Genomic DNA, 18200 nt, shown 5'->3' on the forward strand with positions numbered 1-18200 from the left:
CCAAATGTACCTTTTTGGTCATGCACTCTTGTAGGGGGAATTGGGGGTGGATGATCGACTGGGTCATATTGTACTGATGTTGTGAAGATTTCCAACTTTAGCATGTAGCACTTAACAGGGGCATGAATGACTAAGTGAAACCATCAGCTAATCAAAGGCCATAGGAGGTAAGTATTTAGTATTCTTGACTAATTCCATAATGTAAGGTTTCCAGGAAGTGTGAGTGATATCTGCGAGCATCCAAGACAATTTACAATCCTATTGATTCTATTTGGATTAAATTTAGAAGTCACACTATTCAATGTGGAGCAAATGTCAACATGTATCTCAACGTTGGTATCTAACCACAGAGACATAAATTACGTTTGCAGTAGTATGAATCCAAATGCAAATTTGTCTTACATGTGAAAGACCTTTGATCGTGCCAGCCGTGGTGCTATGTATACAAATCAGGCAATGGAAATGACTCAGGCACTAGCACATACAAACAAACCCCACACATCACTGCAAAATGTCAGTATTTATCTGAGCATAGGCTTTGCCTGGACTTGATGGAAAGCGAAAAGCAATATTACATGTGCCAGGAGATATGGCAAACTGCAGCCAATGAGACTTGACATACCAAGAGCCACATTTCTGCAATGAAGCAATAAGGAATGATTGGGTAGAGTGCTGTTGAGCTGAATAAATATTAGGGGTCAGACAGACCTAGTAAACACACAGCTCTTGACATTTATAGAAAAATGCATTGAATGGTGGTATGCATCAGGCAGCACATACTAAGATGAGATTGAACACATTCTGTCACACACTTTTTCAGTATATGATGATAAAGAAATGATTCCACTTCACCACAGCCAGTCTGCTGTACAGGGCTGAAAACAGACAAATTTGTTTGTGTTGAACACATTCTGTCACACACTTTTTCAGTATATGATGATAAAGAAATGATTCCACTTCACCACAGCCAGTCTGCTGTACAGGGCTGAAAACAGACAGGAGCAGAGAAGAACCAAGCAGCGCTTAAACACCCCTGATATTTTCTTTCATGTTTTATGCATGTACATGTTTAATTTAATTGCAGAAACTGATTAATTGAGCATCGCTCTGTGATTGAATAAAACATGATGAGGCCCTCCACTAAATGCATTTCCGTTCGTCTGTGACTGATGCTGCTACTTTGGTGCCTTTGTCAAACATTTGGTGTAGCTGTCAGTGGAATCAACCACTCCATGAATTTAGACTAATTATCCACATTAGGCACTGAATTACGACCACAGCCCACGAGTATGGTTTGCTGCTGTTGCAGCTGAGCCATAGATCATAGAATTATGCCCCCCCCCCCCCCCCCCCCCCCCCACACACACACACACACACGCACACACACTGACAAAAGCTTGGTTTTATGAGGTGATTTTTTTCAATTCATTTTGAATATACAATAAAGGCCTTTAGAGTCAGCTTTTGGGAAATGCCAGCAACATGAAATGACAACCTCTATGATCTATAGAGTCTAATTAATCGAAAAGGTTTGGGTGGTCAGTGAGTTTTCATGTCCTTAGCTCACGACTCGTCTTTTATACATAAACGTTTCACATAAAATGCTGGAATTTACAAATGATAATTCAACCTTGTCTGTTCTATGTCAGAGAAGTCGTAAGATCTAGTTTTTGTAGCAGGACATCTGAAGCCTTTACCAGTTAATAAACGCACTGGATGCTTTAGCAATGTATTCTATTAACACTGTTATCAAATGAGCAGCAATCAACACATGCATTTCACCTTTTTCAGCCAAAACTTCTGATCTTTCCATTATGCATTAGCAGACTGGATGTCAGTTCATAAATAAATTAATGACACAAAGTGAATTGGAACTATGATTTACACGTGACTTCTGAATTTGTTTTTGCTGAAGCTGTGCTGCCACCACAAGCAATTTCATTATTCCACACTGTTTAGAGTTGATTGAATGCCCTCATAAAAAAAAAAAAAGAAAAGAAAGAGCAACATCAAGTGTCCACTTTTAACTCAGAAATCAAACTGCAAACTGCCAAGGAAACCAAATGAGCAGCTCAGAGTGCCATTTGGGCTCATTACACACGTCTCACTTTGAATGTCAGCCCCAGAAATAATTCAGGAAACGGAGTGATTGCGGGTGTTATTAATTCAAGATGAGCCAGTCCTCAGATTGTATAGCTGCATAGACGTTCCCTTGTTTACCTACTTGTCTCATATTCCTCATGCAGAAGCTATGCTGTGGCTTCAGTTTATAGAAATGATCAGCATAAAAGACAGCCTTGAATGTTCTTACAAATCATGAAGTTTTTGTAACAGCTTCTGGAAACTGTAGCTCTGTGACTGCTGAGCTGTCATTTATTCAGAGATACCTATAGATGTAACCCACCTCTTTACCTCTAAGGATGACATGATTTTGGAGGTATTCACTAAAACATGTTTTCTGTGTTCTGTTTTTTTTTTAAAAGCCTTTAATTTGGTGTAAAATAGTTAGTGGTGCAATGACCATTCAACACAAAACACTCCATTTACTGCTCTTCTATGTTTCAAAGACATTTTTAGCACACATTTCATACACTGTGCTTCAATGCAGTGTCACTGTATATTGTAGATGTCACTTGTGTAATCATAGGCAGACAAACATTACTCTCGTGAATATTTTATAGTTGTGCTGAAGAGAAAACATCTACAATATCTGCAGAATTCACCGAAATGAGCAGCGTTGTGTTTAGCAAATGACCGAGCGTAGTGCTAAAGAACACTGAACATAAATCAGCAAAGCGCCCATAATTGTAAATTCATGGTGTAAAGAGGGGATGTGGACAGCTACATGGCTCGCCACAAAGTAGATCTCAAAAAACAATGGTTGTCTTGTTCAGTGGAGGAAGGCGAACAAAATCCCTTTGTACTTACAGCAGCATATAAAATTATATAGTGTTCCGCACATGAGGAAAGGGACAACGACCTTTACCAGAAACACTTCCTTCCTGTGTATAAATCGCCATTATTCCTGGTGAAAATGTGCATGAACAACATTGATGGTAGCTCTGATATTGCTGAAGTATTCAAGAGGTAATTTTGCATGCTTGCAATTACAGCTGATAGAATTGTGGGTGGGGTGATGGGCTGCTGATGTTAAAGATAAACTGTCTGTGAATTTATTTGTAAAGTGCACACATCCAAATGTGCAAATGCACATTCAGCTCTGCTTTACACCTCGAACACTTGTTTGCTGAGCAGTGAATGTATAACTTTACAGTCCCTGAATGGCTGACCATGATGGAGCATTTATTATGTGGTTATATAGCCACTACAACGCTGTTGCCAGAGCTTGAAGCGGAACATAACAGTGTATTAAGATAGCATCACCAGCATACTGTGCAGGAAGCCGCCTGTACAGTCTGAGAGTCACATGCAGCCTAATGCATGTCCCTATATCTGATGACGCAGCAGAGCATGGATAATAACTCATTAGGTCTACTGCTTGTAATCTTGGTAGGCTGACCTATTCTTGCCATTAAATGCATATCACCTGTATGTATAGCCAGGCATTTGAACCTATTCCAGTTTTCCCCTCCATTACTAGTAATGAGACCCCCATACGTCTGCACCTTTTCTGACCCATAGCCGGTAATAGGAGGACGGGCCCTTTAAGAGGCTACACTGAATGAATTCTATTATAGATTAATTGATTAAGAGGGTGGCGCTCTGAGGTGACAATATATCTCTTTATTGATCTGCCTTTCAATGAGATTGGCTGTTACCCAACCTCCCTGAGGGATGGAGAGAGAGAAAGAGGAAAAAAAATAGAAGGGTGGGGGGAGAAGGTAAAGGGCTGCTATTAAACGGGGCAACTAATTTCCTGTTTCTGTTGCTGGCCCCTCTCAGCTTGGATTCAGTCCCACAGAATGTTCAGAGGGCTGGAGTTCTCACTCACATTTACAATCTAATTTCTCCCAGTTCCCCTCACACTCTCCCTTCTCATCTCATTATATAAAAATCCACCTCTCTAGCTCCCCTGTCTTCACCAAGACCTCTTTGTCTCTCCTTTTTCTCCATAATGAGGGGCCCCCTATTAATTTTGAGGCTGTGAAGCGAGACTTGCCCCCCACACACACACACACTCCACCACGCTTTCTGCAATTGATATGGGTGCATGAAGACAGAGTGGGCTGGGGCGTCCCCGTCTGTTTGCCACCACGCATCATGATGAGAAGGGCAGATTGGAGTGTCAAAGGCGACATTAACCTCTTGTCTATCTACTGGGGTTTAAACATTCAACTGGTTTCATATACTGATTGTATTTTGTAATGAGTGGGGATTAGGTTTGGCGTGCACGCCATAAGCTCTCTGAAAACAGCGATTGAGTGGGTTGCCAATAGTGGAAATCTGTGACTGAAGTGGGTGATAAAAATTGTTATTTTGGACGTCTAAACCGCAATTTAGCTTTTTTATGACTTGGCTGTCTTTTGAGTTTGCAAGATGATGAGCACATGAAGAAATCATGAATGTGTTTTCATTGGCACTGAGCCAGAGGATCATCAGAGCACCTTGGAATACAGTACAGCAGTCGTGTCACTCTACAGTCTTCCGTAATTGTTCACTTTGGCTGGGTTCGGTAACAGTGGTGGCCATGGTAACACTAATGGCATTTGCTTTACATGGCTTCCTTTTTAAAAAAGGGTAATTTCTTGATCAGGGGTGCTTTGTGGGTTGACATGTTGCTGTTGCAGATGAACCAGCTCTCATCACAAGAGAAATCCTTCCACCGAGAATCTATAAACACACATCTTTCTAAAATCTTGACTTGACCTGGGGAAGCCACACAGAAATGTAATACTTGACATATATGCCCCTATATCTAAGCATGATGTTGTCATATATGTCACCTATGAAGGGATATTATCACTTATATACATCCTCTGGATATATAAGACATATGTTTGTAACATGTTTGATCATGCACATATATGAAAAATAGCTATGATGAATTTTTATATGGTATAACATGTTGTGACCCTATATGTTAGCAATATATATTTAATTTACATATGTAAGTTTATTTAAACAACATAGACAAACATAAACATAAAAATTCTATATTCTTATTCACTTATTAATTTCTCATTCATTTTAAACATGTTTATCTTCCCATTCTGGGAAAGTGGTCTCAGACTTTTGGACTATGAAATTGTTTGAATCTCTAATTTATATGACTTTAACATGTTTTAATTTTATGTGTACATATATTTCATATATGAATTTCCATATATATACTATACCTATTACATTTGTGTATGGTAAGAAAAATGCAGGATCAGGCTGTCTTCACTACAGGAACAACAACTTTGTTACACGTATCTTCATGTCTACATAAAAAATGAAGTGGTGGTGGTTTTAAGGATAACAGAAACTGTCCTCCACAAAAAAAAAAAAAAAAACCCATACAGCATCATTCGTTTCAATAAGTTTCACAAAATTACGCTTTTACATTCAAGTAACAAAGACATCTAATGACTGCAGGAATTTATGAGTCTTGTCTGTTAGACATGATAAATGGTTGGATGGGTGACGAAAAAGTGCATCAACTCTATTCAGGACTGGGTTTTGTTCTGAGGGTCTGAATGTGGCCTGGCTTTCACCTGACAGAAGCAAAAGCAAGAGTAGCATGAAAATATCATGTATTATATGGATGGTTGATGGTTGGGTGTACTACAGTAACAGTTTACACTGATTTATTTTAAACATGACCGTATTCTTTAACTAAGTTGTTTTTGTACATAAACCCAGTCAAATCTAAACCCAAATGGTGGCAGAGAATAAAAAATAAAAAAAATCACTGTAATGCTCATATGGGTAGTTTTGGAAGGCAATATCAAACAACCTAATATGTCATTCACGTCTTACCACTCACTAATAGGGTAAATTCAACAGTATAATCATTGTTTAAAATATTTCCAATTCAGTCTGACTATTACACCATTACAGCAAAACAGAAAACTGCAGTACAGGTTTGTACAATAGTAGTAATCCAATCCTAATACAAAGTTTAGACTTAAGTTTGATTGTTTTTTAAACCACAGGTTGTAGTTGTTGTGTCATTGCTTTAAAGTACAACATACAGTATAGTATGAAACAGAACTAAATTGTTGTTTGTTTCATCACTGGACAATGTCTTCACAAAGATAGTATTTATTGCATGGCTGTTGTATTGGATTGCACATATTGTACAGGAATGTCATGACATTCTGTCCACCCCCTGCAGTTTCTGGCAGAAGATGTGCATCGTCTTCGAAATAGCCGTCCTCTCTCTGGCTGCAAGTAGCGTCAGGACAGAGGGTCAGAAAACACAACCGACTGCCACACCGCGCTGCTCTGTAATTTAGCCTCCTCTGCTTCCCCACCCCACAGAGCTCCCATCCGTTCGTTTCCTCCGAGATGAAATGACTCTTCCAATTCTCCCAGTCTGCACCAGGGCTCCGGGGAGGAGGGGTGGCAGCAGCAATTATGGCCCTCCCTCCAACACACACACTCTGACAAAGCTGCTGGAGAGCCTGAACAAAATTGTCTCTGCACCACAGACAAGCTCCTCCAGCTCCGTTCCTGCTTTCACCTGGAGTTAACAGGCAGCCCTGGCCTTTCATACAGGCTATTATGGTGTGTGACAGGAACCATTCAAGCCTAGCAGTTAGTTGCCCTCCCCAAGATGCTTTATTTTCTTCGAAAATACATAGAAAGCCAATGGCAAGAGGGAAAAAAAGCACTGATCAGGTAGCATGCATAGGTTTCCCATCTGGTGAAGGCATTGTAATTATTCCATTTGCATATGTAACATGCAAAGGGTTTATTCGCCTAAAGCCTTTTCATCTGGGCCAGTTTTTTAAGGAATGACATGTTTTCCTATCGAAGTGTCTGCAGCAAGCTAGTGCTGGGCAAAAATGAAAACATTTCTATTAGTATTTTTGCCAGTTTGATACGAATCGCACTTAAACTGGTAAACAGTGCAGCCAAGAACTAGTCACATGCTCGCACCGACAAAAGCTTTCACCTTCCCCCACGGTCAGCCATATATATAAATGCAAAGTTTAGCTTCAAATAGTGCAGGTGGTAGCAGACTAAACCAAGTTTTCCCCTCAGGGCTTACGGTTGCTCCTGAGGCCTTTTAGCTCTACAAACCCATACAAACCGGTACACTCGGTTGCCAGCCTCTGCACTGACTCGCTAACCTCAACATGTGGAACTACACCTGAATTCATTAATGTACCAAAATCAGACAGTAGAGTCAGTGCTTTTAAGCCTGTTAGCTTGTTAGCCTGTGGATATTACTCCTGATTCCTGCTGCCTGTGGACTTTGGAGAGACCTGCTGCTGCAGTTTGATTTAGTTGCAAGTTAGTATTAATAATTTTCTTTTTTGCATTTTGAAAATACTTCTATAGGTTTTTTTTTTTTTTTAAATACATGGATAGCATCAGCACAATTATCACAGTAAGTAAAAGCACATTGATTTAATAATCTATCAGCTTTATGGAGCCTCCAGCTTAAGGATTTCCGGCCTGAAAGGTGTGCAACACCACATTCTGGAAAAGTTGAAAACCTCAATACATTTAGAGGTCCAATATATCCAGTATATAGCTCCAAAGGGGGAAAAAAACATTTAAACACGCCAAGCATCTGTTCTCAGGATGTGATGAGATTGCATCTGTGAGGCTGAAACCAGAAATCAGAGAGGAGATTGCAGCTTGATATAATTCATATTTTCATAGCCTTGTTTCATCACATCCTACTTCCAGGGAGCAATTACCACACACATACACAGATCAGATGCTAGGTTTCACGTATTGACTGCAAACTAAAAATGCCTGAAGCTTTGTCTCCTGCATTGAATTTGACCCCCTCTCATCAGACTCCTGCTGAGAGGTAAGCTAATATTCTGTTATTACTTTAGCTGTCTTTGATACAAAATAGCCCATTATGTTTCCAGGACAGAGCTGTTGTGTCTGGCAAATTGGAAAGGGAAAGTAATTAGGCCATGAACATACACAGCCAGCTCATTTGAAAGTATTGAAAATGGATCTAATAAAGCAAAATAACACTCACACCAGACATGTTCTCATTTTAATAGGAGATGGCAATAAATAGTGAGATACCGACTATGCATACAGTATTGCATCTATTTGTTGAAAGTGAAGACTTTTACATTGCAGTACCGTGCTCAGCGGGCAAAATGAATGGCTTTTAGCCATACCTTCAATGTGAAAAGGGCCACGGTGGAATAAAGGGGAGTGGAATTCATAAAAGCATATCTGTAATCAGGAGGAAATGTCAGTGCACTTCTGTGGTCTCAGATTGCAGTGACCACAGCCGCTTGATTAGACTAAATTTCTTCAAGCCAAAGGGCTCTATTTTATTTTTAGGGCGTGTCCAAGTCCACTTTTGCCAGATTAACGGCAGAAGAAAAATGTTGCAGTGCCAGGCACGCGGTTCAAAAGGGTTGTACTTCATTAACCATGGCTGTGTTTTGGTCACAACATGCAATAAACCGATCAGAGTAAGCAAGGTGAATTGCTATTATAATGATGGATTTGACAGGTAGTAAGAAAGAAGGCTTTCTCTGCAGGCCCGGTTCAATGAGGGTGCAAAAGCGATATTTTGAACCCTCCGTTGGAATTTGAATAACAAAGGCCAAGCGCAAGGTGGTCGGTCTTAGGTGCACGGACTGTGAGGGCATTTCCATGCGGTAATATTGAGTTGTAATGGATCATCTGATGTGTGTGGTTATAGTGTAGATTTATTTAAGGTAAACAGTGAATGCTGAAAATGGTACAGTTATGTCATGATGTGCCCTTAAAATAATATTGAATAACTGCGCCACTGACTTCAGACCAGTTTTCTTGTTGGTCAATCGCTTTCCGCTGCCTCAGTGCACCAACAATACACATGAACACACCTCATTTTAAGACCAGCACGCCCCATGGGTGCTCAGATGGGTACAAGTGTATTTGTGACAGACAACATGGGGCCTGGATGGAAAAATGACAACTGCATCGGCTGAAACTAAAGATTTAATTAAAGTTAACAAAACCTTTGGTGGTTACTTAATTCTAATTGGCATTTTCTTCTTCATTACCAATGAAAAAGGTGGGAATGTATTTTTGCCTGGGATTTATGAATATTGTTATAATAAAATGTCCTATGTTAGGATGTATGTAAGGATCTGTTTTTGCTCTTGTTCCTGGTCATTATTACTTATATCAGCCAACTTAATGTTTCCATCTAAAGGCAGGTAGAGGGTTAGGGTTAGGGTTAGGGTTACTTAAGCAAACTTATGATCTTGTAATCTTGTCCTCTAGATTTCTTTGACTTTGAGTTGTGATCTGTATTTTGGAATGCAAAATGCGATCAATAAAAAAAGACATAAAAACAAACATCGGTTATGAGAGGTAAAGCTATGATCTGTGTTTTGTTGCTAACGTACAGGCACCAGCAAGTGTACATTGTAGGTGTACTACAGCACCTGACATGCTGAATTAGAAAATTACATGTCTGTCAGACACAACACACTTTGCTTGGAGAGCAGCTGAAAGCAGCAGAGCAGTACAAACACACAGGTTTCACAAAGAAGCGAGAGGAAGAGCCACTTGCAGCCTGTTATCTTGCAACCGCTGACAATTTTAAAGAAGCTTTTCCGATGTACCTGTTCTGCACTTGCAATGAAGCACCTACAGCATTAGCTCCGGAATTCAGGAGAAGAAAAGCAGCGTACACAAAGATGGAGTGGTATGCCATTTATGATAACTGTTTCATACTGAAACACAGCGAGTGGTGTAGATGTGGAATATATCAACTGATTTAGTGGTTGTGTTGTGTAGTCTTTTTTTTTTTTTGTTTGTTTGTTTGTCACAGGAGAGTTTCTCCTCAACAGGCCATAAAAGTTCAAAGCCATTAGAAATAATGGCTTTTACTCTGGGGTGGGGGGGTTTGACAGTCACTTTAATTATTGTTCTGACTCCACAAAAGTGTATTTTTTACAGCATGTACTGTAATGTCAAGGCTTAAAGCCACAGTGATCAGTTAAAACCAAGCAGCAACCTCAGGGGCTGAAGTGCTAAAAAAAAAAAAAATGCAGTTCCTCAAATGGCCACTTGAGGCTGGCTCCAAAAGTAAGTCAATCCCCGTGGAGTCCCATGTTAAAATGCCCAACTTTACAGCAGAAATAAACACAATTCACAGCCTGGTACAAAAAGCTGATATTCAGTTTGTTTATATTCTTTGCTACTTACATGACATTCACCTTCAGCTGTACGCAGCACAACCTGAGAGAGGAATACTACACTTTAACGACAATTAAAAACCAAACCTGTGTAAATTTGACTTTCATGCACAGAACAAATCCATAAAAAAAAAAAATACACACTGGTGCAGCCTGAATTCTCTCCAGTCCTACAGAAGCTCCTCTCCAGCTCCAGTGTGAATAAGCCCTAAAGTTCCCTCAAGAAGCTTTCTCCTTTAACACGCACTTGATTCCACACCTTGCGGCGCTCACTTCATAACTACACCCACCCCCCCACCCCCCTGTCTGGCTGAGCAAATGTCCACTGAAAAGTAGCACTGGCTTTCCTTCTCAACCCTCTTCATCATAGGCTGTCAGGGGTTAAGCCTCACAACCTCAAGGGGAAAATGTGAGATGATGGGTGAGGGCCAAGTCCAAACACTCGCAGGGGTCGGAGAGAGGAAAGGGCCTGAAAACCACATTCCACAAGGCTTAGTTACCTCTGAGAGAGACAGATATACCTGGGCCCAGAGGGACAGTGATCAATGTCAGACAGAGTTAGGTAGCAATAAGTAAACCCACTTTGACAACTTTGGTAAACAGAAGAGAAGGATGGGGAAGATGTGTCATCAGGGCCAGAATGATTCGGGAGCATATCGGGGGGAGTTTGATGTGAAACATTTAGAGCGTATATTTGTTTTACTCTCCCTTTTCCCACCTTCTTTTAGGGGTTGAACTGTGTGTGCATATGGTCTCAGTGACTTTTCATATATAATAATAATGTCAGAATGATCAAATTTATACCATGCTTTTACTCATATAAATAAACAACTTTTTTGTTATTTGTAATAGTGATTGTGGTTGGTATGGCAATGGGAGTGCAGCGAGTCACAGAGGCACAAAGACACAAAGGTGCAACCATTCAGCCATCACACTCACACTCTCACACACACAAATACACACTCACACACTGTCTTATCCCTTTCATCACTGCCTCCCTTCAGCCTCCTCCCTCTCCAGTAGCAATTCTTTTTTTTTTTTTCCCCCACAATTGTCAGAGATGGCTTTATCCCTGTGAAAGCAAGGACATTGCTTGGCTGTAGGCTAGGCAGCGCTGCACTATAGAAGAAAGCCCCTTCGCAGATGATTTCGGCTTTCCCTCTCTCCCTCCCCTGATGGGGTAGAAATCAAAATCCCTTGTTCGCTGAAAATTATTGCTGGATTACCTTTGTCCCTCAGTGGCAGGGTCTGTCAGAGCTAAACCTACCCGGCCTGGATTTATCACTTGCAAAACTGTGCGAGTGACACAGAAAGCACGAAAGAGGGGACTACACGTGTATTCGTATTTGCTGTTTTCATTATATATCTCCACCTGAGAGAGTGACCCCTCCTCCTCCTCTTCCCTCCCAATGCCTGAACGTCATCTATTCCTGCCTTTGTCTCCCACGCTCCCTAATGATGACAGGAATGGCCGGGCTCCCAGAGAGCCGGGTTCCCACTTTAATGTCTCCTTGCCTTACTCCCTTGCTCTCGGCTCAGGTTTCTCCACACCCCTACCCTCTGATTTACAACGTCCCCCCCCCCCCCCCCCGGGGGGGGGGGGGGGGGGGAGAGACAGAGCTGGAAGCAGGGGAAAGGGGGATTCATTGTTCTCTTTCTTTCTCCACTGTCTCTCTTTATTTATGACATCTCCAGCATGACCGGGGACACGGCGTGACCCCCGGGGACAGCGTGCAGCCTGCGGTACATTCGTGACAGTGACTCCCAAAGTGGACCTATAGATGAGTGTTGTGCTCCTGTGTCACAAGACAATAGCCCCCCCCCCCCCGTCACTCTGAGGGAGTCAGCTGGGTAGAAGTTTTGGGTGAATTAGAGCTTGCATGCATGGTTGGACCATGATGGGTGAATAATGTTTATATTTGGGAGGGAAGTGAGCGAGAGAGTGGGGGTAGGGTGTGGGGTGGTGTTAATGCATTAAGTGTAACAATGAGTATTTCAGCCGTCATCTGACATCATCCCCCGGGGAGATGTCACATGTTTTGCATTGTTGTTGATGGAAACCAACAACCCCTGATCCTTCTATAATCCAAACTGACGATTTGAGCAACAGATGAGGCTTCGCTCTGACATTTTCTTTACTTGTAGGATATGTTTTCCCTCTTTATTTAACCTACACATTTCACATTTAACAGATTTAAAGGCCACTGTTGTAGCATCGGGTTCCACTTGCCTCACAGCTCCCTTAATGCAAAAATATACATCGGTGGGTGCCCATTTAGTTCAGTTTGTTTGAGCTGTGTGAGAGTTGGACTAAACAACTGCACTGAGATCTGCGCCACTCTTATATTTTGTATATCACAGCCACATTGCTGACACCTCTATACATTGATATACCTCCCTTTATAAAGACAGGGGCACAAGGAGAATGTGGACATGGTCATGGCGACAGGGAGATGTGTAGATATACTTTTTTTTTTTTTTAAACTTAATTCCAAAATATATACAAAATTGTCCAGGGGTATTCTGCATAATTTCATGTCATATTCTGATTTGTTGGTTTGTAGACATGGGTCGAATCAGGAGTCACACTGTGACAATTTGATCTTAAATTTCTGAATTTTACCACAGGACGTCTTTAGCTGCAACAGCTTGAAAACAGCCATCGGTGGACATGTCTCACAGTTTGATCTAGGACTGCTGTTTTGGATTGATGACCACAAATTTTGCCACTTTTTTCACAACTGGGTTTATTTTGCTCTTTTTTACTTTTGTCCATTAATGTCTTATCCACAAATTAACAAAGTTGAAATGGCTAAACTTTGCCTTTGGACATTTTGACAGATGTTTTCCAGTACATTCTTTTAATATTACGAGAAACGTCATTCACCATTAGATGTCATTATTCAAGTCTAGTTTTTATTCAATATTTTATTATACAAGCAAGTGGAGTACATAATAAATGAAAAACTAAAAGAAACTACACTTGTCATGAACAACTGCCTTTTGAAGCATAGGCCTGGCCTGCAGAGCAGTGCTGAGTCAGCACCACATGTCAAGACTTGAGTCTACAAAGAGCTAATGCAGGTAATGATCTATTTGCAGTTGTTAAACAGACTGTGTGTAATAGGTTGTTGTAGGAGTAAGTGCTCTGCACACCTGTTTGACTGAGCCTCAGAGCAGGTGGACAGGCCAAAGAGCAAAGGTCCGAGTCTGTCAGGAAGCAGTTCGCAGAGGTGAACCGCTGTGCGCAGCGGCTGAGACAGTGGCTGAGAAGAGTGTCTTCAGTAAGCGCAACAACTGATATAAATCAACCTTGCAGCTGTTCACGCAACTGTTGTTGCACATTATTTACTCTCCATTACCTCTTCCTGTATCCCGTGGCTGTGGTCATGACAGTGTATACACATTCAGTCTGCGCTCCAGAGGCCAGGCAGGCTTTGTTAACTGCAGCAGACACACAGTTTACATGTTTCCATAATAATCCATGTTCATATTTAAAGCTTAAATAACGGTTTTTCAAACTTACTTTGGCTGAATGTTTCTTTTTTCTAAATATAATTAGGTCACCATTTGATTTAAACTCAATCTTTGTGCTCTCAACAACCCAGCCTGTGTGTTTTGTGGGCTGATGTTACTTTTGAGAGGGAATGCACTGTCTTTACGTTTAGTTCCTTATTCCTTGCTCCTGATTAACTTTAATAAGGCAGAACACATGCTGTGCCAGAAAATCTGCATGGTAGATCCAATAAATGGGACTTTAAAAAGGAGTGAAAATACATCGAGCAGATCATTTAGGAAACAAAATGAATGCAGAGGGGGAGAGAAATACAGTGGGATAAGAATTTTAATGAGCACCTTCAATTAAATCTTGCCTCATTCTGATGCATTGCGTTGCTTCAGAATGAAGAAGTTTTCCATCGGAGCGTTTGCAAGATCAGTTCAAGATATAAATGTTTGTAATATATATATATATATATATATATATATATATATAAAGTTTGTCATAACTTTGTTTCAGTTGATATCTTGGTATCAACTGAAACACATTTAATATCTACTATAGAAAACATACATAAGCTTAAAGCAGCTCCTTGAATGAATGGATAAATTCAGTGAATCATCTGAGCAGAATGAAACAGAAATGTATGTATAGAGGACTTGGTTAGTACAAATAGATGCACATAAAGATACGGCGGAAGAGATGAACATAGAGGGGCATAACGTCGAAGTAAGAGAAGGTTGTGAATTCAAATTCACACTGTAACAAAATGGATAGAAATAGTAGGATGAACTGTGAATGAGTCCTGAGAGCATTACTTGCACGGGGGCCAAGTTGTGTGGGTGTAAAGAAGTGCAAATGAACCTTCACTGTCTGTTTCCGTCATTGGACGGGCTGCGCTGAGAGGAGATCTCTACCATTGAAGAGGAATGGAGCAGCGGGAATTAAAAAATAAACTGATGGGAAATTATTCCATGGATGTTGCTGTGTGTATTTTTTACTAATTATTTTGTACAAAATCTCAACACTGACTTTTTTGAGAACATATACTGATTGATGTTGGTTGCTTGTTGTGCAGGTCTGCTAACTAGACAAGGGGAGTGAAGGTGTTTGAATATAATGTAAGTGTGAAGAGAAAAGGGTTGCCTGGGGATTTGCAGCATGAAAAACTCTCAACACTTGGCTGGCTGACCTCTATGACCTTGCTTCGTTCATCTCCAGTCCACTTCAGTCAGTGTACTACACAGCACCAGCTGCCCACTGCCATCACAGCCCATTTCATACTTTCACTAACGCCGCCTGTTCACACCGGCAGCACGGAAGACAAGTGTGAAACATTCCTAACATTTTGCAGCAGCAGCCTCGTGTGGCAGGGACAAAAACTGGTTTACGTGTTAACACTTGACCTAGAACAACTCTGAAACTTGTACACACGTATTTAGTGTGGCAGGCAACACCTCCAAAGACACGCACAAGAAAACAAAACTTGAGTTGAACTCAAAAAGGGAAACACAGCAGATACAGACATCACAAACCGGTCTAAGAGTAAGACCTCATGTTTAAAGGTAAAACAGTCACTGTAGTAACTCATTTATTTATGTCACTGCTGCTACTCATTTGAAACGATGTGAAAGCAGCCATGTAGCTGTTACCAGTTTCTGCAAACACGCACTGGAAGATATTTCTTACAGTCTCCCTTCATTGTTGTTTTAATCTTAATCCTGTTCATCAATGAGTGTGAGTGTATCAAAGCCTCAGAGCTCTTCATATCCATCATGTACATCATGAAGCTGGTAAACAGAGCTATCACTGCTAATATTATACATGTACTTAACAGTAAATACAAACTGCCTCTCTGCTGATTTCCCCAGCTCCTGTTGGAAACTCTCAGAGCTGACTGAGACAATGCAAAACTCCTTCTGCTAATGGCAGACATCATTAGCTTTGTAGACCATCATCAGTTTCTGTCTTTTTTTTTCTTTCTTTTTTTTTTGCACTGGAACTGATCCGTGATGTTGTTATGGTCAGCTCATTAATTCACTGTCTCATGCCAGACAAAAAAAAAACATCCCAGCTATGAAGCTGGCCAATTATCTGCCAGTGTCTTCTTCCTGGACAGGTGAAACAGGGCCGTCCTGCCAACAACTCATTAGGAAACGACTGTGGCTGCGTCTCCCGAGCCGGGTGAGAAAACTAAAACCGCAGGTGTTGACTGTGACATCTCGGATTGCAAACAACTGATAACTTATAACTGATAACGTCACTGGAATTCAATGCTTGTGAACAATGGAACCCGGGGGTCGCAACCCATTCAAGGGTCACCAGATAAATCGATGGGGGGTCACCAAATGAGTAACAAAGTCTTATTTTTCCCGGTGAAATTCTGGATAGTTTTATCTCCGCAGGACTCAAGCTGCGCTCACACATACAGATACAAATTAGCGGACAGTCTCTGGCCTCTCATAAATCTGCAGCTCTGTGGGTGTTCTGACTGGACAGTTGTTTTCTGACTGAGCTGCTACACACAGTTGCTCACGTCCTGTTGCAGTCTGAGTAGAGAATAACTTCTTTTTTTTTTTTACTTTGTGGTAGCGTGTGTGTTTTTAAAACTGTTAATATCTAATATAATCTAATATAACAACGATGCCTGAGCTGGAAAGACTGCAGTCCTCTATCTCTCTCTGGAACCTATCACCACTCTGTCAGTCGCATTAAAACAAACACACCTGGCTCTCATCCAGTTGTCACTCACACTGCATCAGAGAACATTTGCATATAGTTGAGCTTTTCTTAGCTCTGTTCAGACCTGGCATTAACATGCGTCTTCAGTGATCCGATCACAAGTGGACAGCTCTAAGTCGCCCTGTAGCTCAGCAGGCAATAACACCGAGTCCCGATCACAATGAATAGCAGCCAGTTGCTGTGCCAGCTTTTCAGTCTGAACGTGTGAATGGTCCATTCAGTTAATGACAATCTGAGATTCGGAAGAGCTCATATAGTGAACACAAATTTCTTTTAAAAGCTGCAATAATTCATAATTTTATGTTAACAATGGATCAATAAGTTACTATCACAAATTTAAAGGTCCTATATAGTGTACAGTGAGATTATCATGTGTTTTTTGATTATAAAGCAGGTCTAGGTTCTATATTAATACTGTGAAAGTATCAAAGTGCTCAGTCTACAGAGAAATGCACACAGCCTGTATTCAGAAACCAAGCCTTAAAACGAGTCGTCAGGACTTCTGTAACTTTGTGATGTAACAACAAAGCAGTCACCGCTGTCAGCCATGCCCCAAGCCCCGCCCACCTGGGCCAACCTTGCAGGATTTGGTTTCTCTGAGTGTTTAACTGAAATATGTTATATCTTTATTCAATCAAAACAGTCAGCCAACCAGAAGAGAGACTGAGCCTCTCATCTGATTGGCTTATGAGATGAGATGCAAAACTAAACAGAGATGGTTTTTGGTGCTAAAAACCACAAACATATCTTCTTATGGATCTCAACATTTCGAAGGAAACACAGAAAAAGTGTAAAATATAGGACCTTAAACAGGATATTACATTTTTGTGCTGCTGACATCAGCACCGCTGTCGCAGGTGATTTTCTTAAGAGGGGGTCTTCTCATTTTTTGTGTGCTTGTCGATGGATGACACACTTGGTGATGATGTTGCTCATGAAAAAAAAAAGATTCAATGCATAAACAAAGCAACGTGTCCATGCAGCTGCACTGCATTCTCTACAGCTGCTGAGAAAATAAACACATGTAATGTAACTGATAGTGTAACGTCAGGGAACACATATCCACTGTCAAACAGAGTTAAAATCTTCTCTCTATGGTTAACTCCAGATGCTTTTCCTGTACAAGCTCTAACCCTAACCCTTTATGTAAAAGCCTGAAAAGTGTAAATAAATCTTTCAACAATTACTTCTTAAAGCTCACGTTATGTTTTACGTAATTTTTAATATAAAAACTGTAAATACCGGCGTTGTTGGTGAGGTACAGGTTTGGGTAATTCAACTTCAATTTCATATTTAGACCCACAGTGAGTGACAATAAGAGTGTTGTTGTTGTGTGTTGTCATACTGCTGGAATATAAATCAAAGCTGTTTTAGCAGATATCTTCTTATATCAACTGTATTACTGCAGCATGACCACCTTTCTTACTAAAGATATCACCAGGCATAGACACCCTGAAGAGGGGAGGGGCAGTGTGCAACAGCAGAGGGTTCAGACAGTTCAGATCAACATGTGAACTGGATAACACCGAAGATGTTCATGCTGGAAAGAAATGTCAAGTTTGACTACTACAAACAACCAAAATGCAAAAAAAAAAAAATCTATCTTCTCCAAAAAGTTATCATGAATTTAATAGACATTAAGGATCAATAAGTAACGGGATGATTTATACTCT

Source organism: Seriola aureovittata, chromosome 15 (assembly GCF_021018895.1).
Source record: "Seriola aureovittata isolate HTS-2021-v1 ecotype China chromosome 15, ASM2101889v1, whole genome shotgun sequence".
NCBI lineage: Eukaryota > Metazoa > Chordata > Actinopteri > Carangiformes > Carangidae > Seriola > Seriola aureovittata.